The sequence below is a fragment of the Triticum aestivum genome, chromosome 2B, assembly GCF_018294505.1.
Source record: "Triticum aestivum cultivar Chinese Spring chromosome 2B, IWGSC CS RefSeq v2.1, whole genome shotgun sequence".
Lineage (NCBI taxonomy): Eukaryota > Viridiplantae > Streptophyta > Magnoliopsida > Poales > Poaceae > Triticum > Triticum aestivum.
The window spans coordinates 796,607,782-796,616,121 of record NC_057798.1 but is presented as its reverse complement, the minus strand read 5'-3'; positions in this window follow the sequence as shown (position 1 = coordinate 796,616,121).

Sequence of the window (8,340 nt, the reverse complement as noted above, 5' to 3'; positions counted from 1 at the left end):
CGAGATATGATCAAACCCCATGGGTGTCGATTCATTACAATCACATAGTGATGTGAACTTGATTATTGACTCTAATGCAAGTGGCAGACTGTTGGAAATATGCCCTAGAGGCAATAATACAATGGTTATTATTGTATTTCCTTGTTCATGATAATTGTCTATTATTCATGCCATAATTTTACCTGCCGGAAACCGCAATACATGTGTGAATACATAGACCACAACATGTCCCTAGTGAGCCTCTAGTTGACTAGCTCGTTGATCAACAGATGGTCATGGTTTCCTGACCATGGACATTGGACGTCATTGATTATGGGATCACATCATTAGGAGAATGATGTGATGGGCAAGACCCAATCCTGAGCCTAGCACAAGATCGTGTAGTTCATATGCTAAAGCTTTTCTAAATGTCAAGTATCTTTTCCTTAGACCATGAGATTGTGCAACTCCCGGATACCGTAGGAATGCTTTGGGTGTACCAAACGTCACAACGTAACTGGGTGGCTATAAAGGTGCACTGCGGGTATCTCCGAAAGTGTCTGTTGGCTTGGCACGAATCGAGACTGGGATTTGTCACTCCGTGTGACGGAGAGGTATCTCTGGGCCCACTCGGTAGGACATCATCATAATGTGCACAATGTGATCAAGGAGTTTATCACGGGATGATGTGTTATGGAATGAGTAAAGAGACTTGCTGGTAACGAGATTGAACAAGGTATCGGCATACCGACGATCGAATCTCGGGCAAGTACTATACCGGTAGACAAAGGGAATTGTATACGGGATTGATTGAATCCTTGACATCGTGGTTCATCCGATGAGATCATTGTGGAACATGTGGGAGCCAACATGGGTATACAGATCCCATTGTTGGTTATTGGTCGGAGAGTTGTCTCGGTCATGTCTGCATGGTTCCCGAACCCATAGGGTCTACACACTTAAGGTTCGATGACGCTAGGGTTATAGGGAAGGTATGTACGCGGTTACCGAATGTAATTCCGAGTCCCGGATGAGATCCTGGACATCACGAGGAGTCCCGGAATGGTCCGGAGGTGAAGATTGATATATTGGACGAAGGGTTTTGGAGTCCGGAAGTGTTCCGGAGATACCGGGTGATGACCTGCATGACCGAAAGGTGTTTCGGGAGCCCCGGCAAGTGTTGGGGTGCTTCATGGGCCAAGGGGAGGGGCAAACCAGCCCACTAAGGGGTTGTGCGCCCTCCTCACCTATTCCCATGTGACCAGGGGGTTTGGGGCGCCTAGAGGCAATAATAAAGTTATTACTTATTTCCTTATATCATGATAATTGTTTATTATTCATGCTAGAATTGTATTAACGGGAAACATAATACATGTGTGAATACATAGACAAACATAGTGTCACTAGTATGCCTCTACTTGACTAGCTCGTTTATTAAAGATGGTTATGTTTCCTAGCCATGGACAAAAGAGTTGTCATTTGATTAATGGGATCACATCGTTAGGAGAATGATGTGATTGACTTGAACCATTCCGTTAGCTTAGCACTTGATCGTTTAGTATGTTGCTATTGCTTTCTTCATGACTTCTACATGTTCCTATGGCTATGAGGTTATGCAACTCCCTTTTACCGGAGGAACACTTTGTGTGCTACCAAACGTCACAGCGTAACTGGGTGATTATAAAGGTTCTCTACAGGTGTCTCCAAAGGTACTTGTTGGGTTGGCGTATTTCGAGATTAGGATTTGTCACTCCGATTGTCGGAGAGGTATCTCTGGGCCCTCTCGGTAATACACATCACTATAAGCCTTGCAAGCAATGTGACTAATGAGTTAGTTGCGATATCATGTATTACATAACGAGTAAAGAGACTTGCTGGTAACGAGATTGAACTAGGTATTGAGATACCGACGATCGAATCTCGGGCAAATAACATACCGATGACAAAGGGAACAACGTATGCTGTTATGCGGTTTGACCGATAAAGATCTTCGTAGAATATGTGGGAGCCAATATGAGCATCCAGGTTCCGCTATTGGTTATTGACTGGGAACGTGTTTCGGTCATGTCTACATAGTTCTCGAACCCATAGGGTCCGCACGCTTAAGGTTTCGATGACAGTTATATTATGAGTTTATATGTTTTGATGTACCGAAAGAGTTCGGAGTCCCGGATGAGATCGGGGACATGACGAGGAGTCTCGAAATGGTCGAAACGTAATGATCGATATATTGGACGACTATATTCGGAGTTCGGAAAGGTTCCGAGTGATTCGTATATTTTTCGGAGTACCGGAGAGTTACGGGAATTCGCCGGGGAGTATATGGGCCTTATTGGGCTTTAGGGGAAAGAGAGAGGAGAGGCTGGACGCGCCCCCAAGGCCTAGTCCGAATTGGACTAGGGGGAGGGGCTGCGCCCCCTCCTTCCTTCTCTTCTCTTCCCCCTTTCCTTGACTCCTACTCCTACTACTTGGAAAGGGAGAATCCTACTCCCGGTGGGAGTAGGACTCCTCCTTGGCGCGCCTCCTCCTGGCCGGCCGCCCCTCCCCCTTGATCCTTTATATACGGGGGCAGGGGGGCACCTCTAGGTAGAACAACAATTGATCTCTTGATCTCTTAGGCGTGTGCGGTGCCCCCCTCCAACATTGTCCTCCTCGATAATATTGTAGCGGTGCATAGGCGAAGCCCTGCGACGGTAGAACATCAAGATCGTCACCACGCCGTCGTGCTGACGGAACTATCCCTCGACACTCGGCTGGATCGTAGTTCGAGGGACGTCATCGAGCTGAACGTGTGCTAAAACACGGAGGTGTCGTAGTTTCGGTGCTTGATCAGTCGAGCCGTGAAGACGTACGACTACATCAACCGCGTTGTTCTAACGCTTCCGCTTTCGGTCTATGAGGGTACGTGGACACACTCTCCCCTCTTGTTGCCATGCATCACCATGATCTTGCGTGTGCGTAGGAATTTTTTTTAAATTACTACGTTCCCCAACAGTGGCATCCGAGCCTAGGTTTTATGCGCTGATGTTATATGCACGAGTAGAACACAAGTGAGTTGTTGGCTATACAAGTCATACTGCTTACCATCATGTCATACTTAGGTTCAGCGGTATTGTTGGATGAAGCGGCCCGGACCGACATTACGCGTACGCTTACGCGACACTGGTTTATCGCCGTGCTTTGCACATAGGTGACTAGCGGGTGTCAGTTTGTCCAACTTTAGTTGAACTGAGTATGGCTACGCCCGGTCCTTGAGAAGGTTAAAACAGCACTAACTTGACGAACTATTGTTGTTGTTTTGATGCGTAGGTAAGAACTGTTCTTGCTCAGCCCATAGCAGCCACGTAAAATTTGCAACAACAAAGTATAGGACGTCTAACTTTTTTTTGCAGGGCATGTTGTGATGTGATATGGTCAAGACGTGATGCTATATTTTATTGTATGAGATGACCATGTTTTGTAACCGAGTTATCGGCAACTCGTAGGAGCCATATGGTTGTCGCTTTATTGTATGAAATGCAAGCGCCCTGTAATTGCTTTACTTTATCACTAAGAGGTAGCGATAGTCGTATAATCAATAGATTGCGAAACAACAACGATACTACGATGGAGATCAAAGTGTCGCACCGGTGACGATGGTGATCACGACTGTGCTTCGGAGATGGAGATCACAAGCACAAGATGATGATGGCCATATCATATCACTTATATTGATTGCATGTGATGTTTATCCTTTATGCATCTTATCTTTCTTTGATTGACGGTAGCATTTTAAGATTTGGATCACGTGATCGCTTAGATGACTAGAGGGATGTCTATCTAAGTGGGAGTTCTGAAAGTAATATGATTAATTGAACTTTAATTTATCATGAACTTAGTCCTGGTAGTATTTTGCAAATTATGTTGTAGATCAATAGCTCGTGTTATAGCTTCCCTATGTTTTTTATATGTTCCTAGAGAAAAACTATTTGAAAGATGTTAGTAGCAATGATGCGGACTTGGTCCGTGATTTGAGGTTTCTCCTCATTGCTGCACAGAAGAATTATGTCCTTGATGCACCGCTAGGTGATGGACCTATTGCAGGAGCAGATGCAGACGTTATGAACGTTTGGCTAGCTCAATATGATGACTACTTGATAGTTTAATGCACCATGCTTTATGGCTTAGAACCGGGACTACAAAAACGTTTTTGAAACGTCATGGAACATATAAGATGTTTGAAGAGATGAAATTGGTATGTCAGACTCATGCCCGTGTCAAGAGGTATGGTACCTTTGACAAATACTTCACCTAAAAGATGGAGGAGAATTGCTCAACTAGTGAGCAAGTACTTAGATTGTCTGAGTACTACAATCGCTTGAATCAAGTGGGAGTTAATCTTCCAGATAAGATAGTGATTGGCAGAGTTCTCTAGTCACCATCACCAAGTTACTGGAACTTCGTGATGAACTATAAAGCAAGGGATGACGAAAACTATTCCCGAGCTCTTCGTGATGCTGATATCGACGAAGGTAGAAATCAAGAAAGAGCATCAAGTGTTGATGATTGACAAGACCACTAGTTTCAATAAAAGGGCAAAGGGAAAGAAAGGGAACTTCAAGTAGAATGACAAGCAAGTTGTCACTCCCGCGAAGAATCCCAAAGCTGGACCAAAGCCTGAAACTGAGTGCTTACACTGCAAAGGAAATGGTCACTGGAAGCGGAAATGCCCTGCATATTTGGTGGATAAGAAGGATGGCAAAGTGAACAAGGGTATATTTGATATACAGGTTATTGATGTGTACCTTACTAGTGTTTATAGTAGCCCCTGAGTATTTGATACTCGTTCGATTGCTAAAAATTAGTAACTCAAAACAGGAGTTACAGAATAAACAGAGACTAGTTGAGAGTGAAGTGACGATGTGTTTTGGAAGTGGTTCCAAGATTGATATGATCATCATCGCACACTCCCTATACTTTCGGGATTAGTGTTAAACCTAAATAAATGTTATTTGGCGTTTGCGTTGAGCATGAATATGATTTGATCATGTTTATTGCAATACAGTTATTCATTTAAAGTCAGAGAATAATTGTTGTTCTGTTTACATGAATAAAACCTTCAATGGTCATACACCCAATGAAAATAGTTTGTTGGATCTCGATCGTAGTGATACACATATTCATAATATTGATGCCAAAAGATGCAAAGTTGATAATGATAGTGCAACATATTTGTGGCACTGTCGTTTGGGTCATATCGGTGTAAAGTGCATGAAGAAACTCCATAAAGATGGATTTTTGGAATCACTTGGTTATGAATCATTTGATGCTTGCGAACCGTGCCTTTTGGGAAAGATGACTAAAACTCCGTTCTCCGGAACAATGGAATGAGCTATTGACTTATTGGAAATAATACATACCGATGTATGCGATCCAATGAGTGTTGATGCTCGTGGCAAGTATCGTTATTTTCTGACCTTCACAGATGATTTGAGCAGATAAGGGTATATCTACTTAATGAAACAGAAGTCTGAAACATTTGAAAAGTTCAAAAAAATTCAGAGTGAAGTGGAGAATCATCGTAACAAGAAAATAAAGTTTCTACGATCTGATCGTGGAGGAGAATATTTGAGTTACGAGTTTGGCCTTCATATAAAACAATGTGGAATAGTTTCACAGTTCACACCACCTGGAAACACCACAATGTTATGGTGTGTACGAACGTCATAACCGCACTTTATTGGATATTGTGCGACCTATGATGTCTGTTATCGGTTTACCACTATCGTTTTGGGGTTATGCATTAGAGACAGTTGCATTCACTTTCAAAAAAGCACCATCAAAATCCGTTGAGACGACGCCTTATGAACTGTGGTTTGGCAAGAAACCAAAGATGTCGTTTCTTAAAGTTTGGGGCTGCGATGCTTATGTGAAAAAGTTTCAACCTGATAAGCTCAAACCCAAATCGGATAAGTGCGTCTTCATAGAATACCCAAAGGAAATTGTTGGGTACACCTTCTATCACAGATCTGAAGGCAAAAGTCTTTGTTTCTAAGAATGCATCCTTTCTAGAGAAGGAGTTCTCTTGAAAGAAGTGAGCGGGAGGGAAGTAGAACTTGATGAGGTAATTGTACCTGCTCCCTTATTGGAAAGTAGTTCATCACAGAAATCAGTTTTTGTGATTCCTACACCAATTAGTGAGGAAGCTAATGATTATGATCATGAAGCTTCAGATCAAGTTACTACCGAACCTCGTAGGTCTTCCAGAGTAAGATCCGCACCAGAGTGGTACGGTAATCCTGTTTTGTAAGTCATATTACTAGACCATGATGAACCTACAAACTATGAGGAAGCGATGATGAGCCCAGATTCCGCGAAATGGCTTGAGGCCATGAAATCTGAGATGGGATCCATGTATGAGAACAAAGTGTGGACTTTGGTTGTCTTGCCCGATGATCGGCAAGCCATAGAAAATAAGTGGATCTTCAAGAGGACGACGGACGCTGATAGTAGTGTTATTATCTGCAAAGCTCGACTTGTTGCGAAAGGTTTTCGACAAGTTCAAGGTGTTGAATATGATAAGATTTTCTCACTCGTAACGCTGCTTAAGTCTGTCCGAATCATGTTAGCAATTGCCACATTTTATGAAATCTGGCAAATGGATGTCAAAACTGCATTCCTTAAATGGATATTTCTTAAAGATGTGTTGTATATGATACAACCAGAACGTTTTGTCAATCCTAAAAGTGCTAACAAAATGTGCAAGCTCCACGATCCATCAATGGACTGGTGCAAGCTCCACGATCCATCAGAAGGCTTTATACATACTTTTGGAAAGGCCTGTATCTACAAGAAAGTGAGTGGGAGCACTACGGACTCTCTGATAAGATTGTGTGAATAACATATTGTTCATCGGAAATGATGTAGAATTTTTCTGCAAAGCATAAAGGAGTGTTTGAAAAGAGTTTTTCAAAGAAAGACCTCAGTAAAGCTGCTTATACATTGAGCATCAAGATCTATAAAGATAGATCAAGACGCTTGATAAGATTTTCAATGAGTACATACCTTGACAAGATTTCGAAGTAGTTCAAAATGGAACAGTCAAAGAAAGAGTTCTTGCCTGTGTTGCAAAGGTATGAAATTGGGTAAGACTCAAATCCCGACCAGGGCAGAAAATAGAAAGAGAATGAAAGTCATTCCCTATGCATCAGTCATAGGTTCTATAAAAGTATGCCATGCTATGGACCAGACCTATTGTATACCTTGCTCTGAATTTGGCAAAGGAATACAATTTTGATCTAATAGTAGATCACTGGACAGCGGTCCAGAATATCCTTAGTGAGGACTAAGCAGATGTTTCTCGATTATGGAGGTGATAAAAAAGTTCGTCGTAAAAGTTACATCGGTGCAAACTTTTACACTAATCCAGATGACTCTAAGTCTCAATCTGGATACATATTGAAAGTGGGAGCAATAAGCTAGAGTAGCTCCGTGCAGAGCATTGTAGACATAGAAAATTTTCAAAATACATATGGCTCTGAATGTGACAGACCCGTTGACTAAACTTCTCTCATGAGCAAAACATGATCATACGTTAGTACTCTTTGGGTGTTAATCATATAGCGATGTGAACTACATTATGGACTCTAGTAAACCCTTTGGGTGTTGGTCACATGATGATGTGAACTATGGGTGTTAATCACATACAGATGTGAATATTGGTGTTGAATCACATGATGATGTGAATTAGATTATTGACTCTAGTGCAAGTGGGAGACTGAAGGAAATATGCCCTAGAGGCAATAATAAAGTTATTATTTATTTCCTTATATCATGATAAATGTTTATTATTCATGATAGAATTGTATTAACCGGAAACATCATACATGTGTGAATACATAGACAAACATAGTGTCACTAGTATGCCTCTACTTGACTAGCTCGTTTATCAAAGATGGTTATGTTTCCTAGCCATGGACAAAAGAGTTGAGATTTGATTAACGGGATCACATCATTAGGAGAATGATGTGATTGACTTGACCCATTCCGTTAGCTTAGCACTTGATCGTTTAGTATGTTGCTATTGCTTTCTTCATGACTTCTACATGTTCCTATGACTATGAGATTATGAAACTCCCGTTTACCGGAGGAACACTTTATGTGCTACCAAACGTCACAATGTAACTGGGTGATTATAAATGTGCTCTACAGGTGTCTCCAAAGGTACTTGTTGGGTTGGCGTATTTCGAGATTAGGATTTGCCACTCCGATTGTCGGAGAGGTATCTCTTGGCCCTCTCGGTAATACACATCACTATAAGCCTTGCAAGCAATGTGACTAATGAGTTAGTTACGAGATGATGTATTATGTAACGAGTAAAGA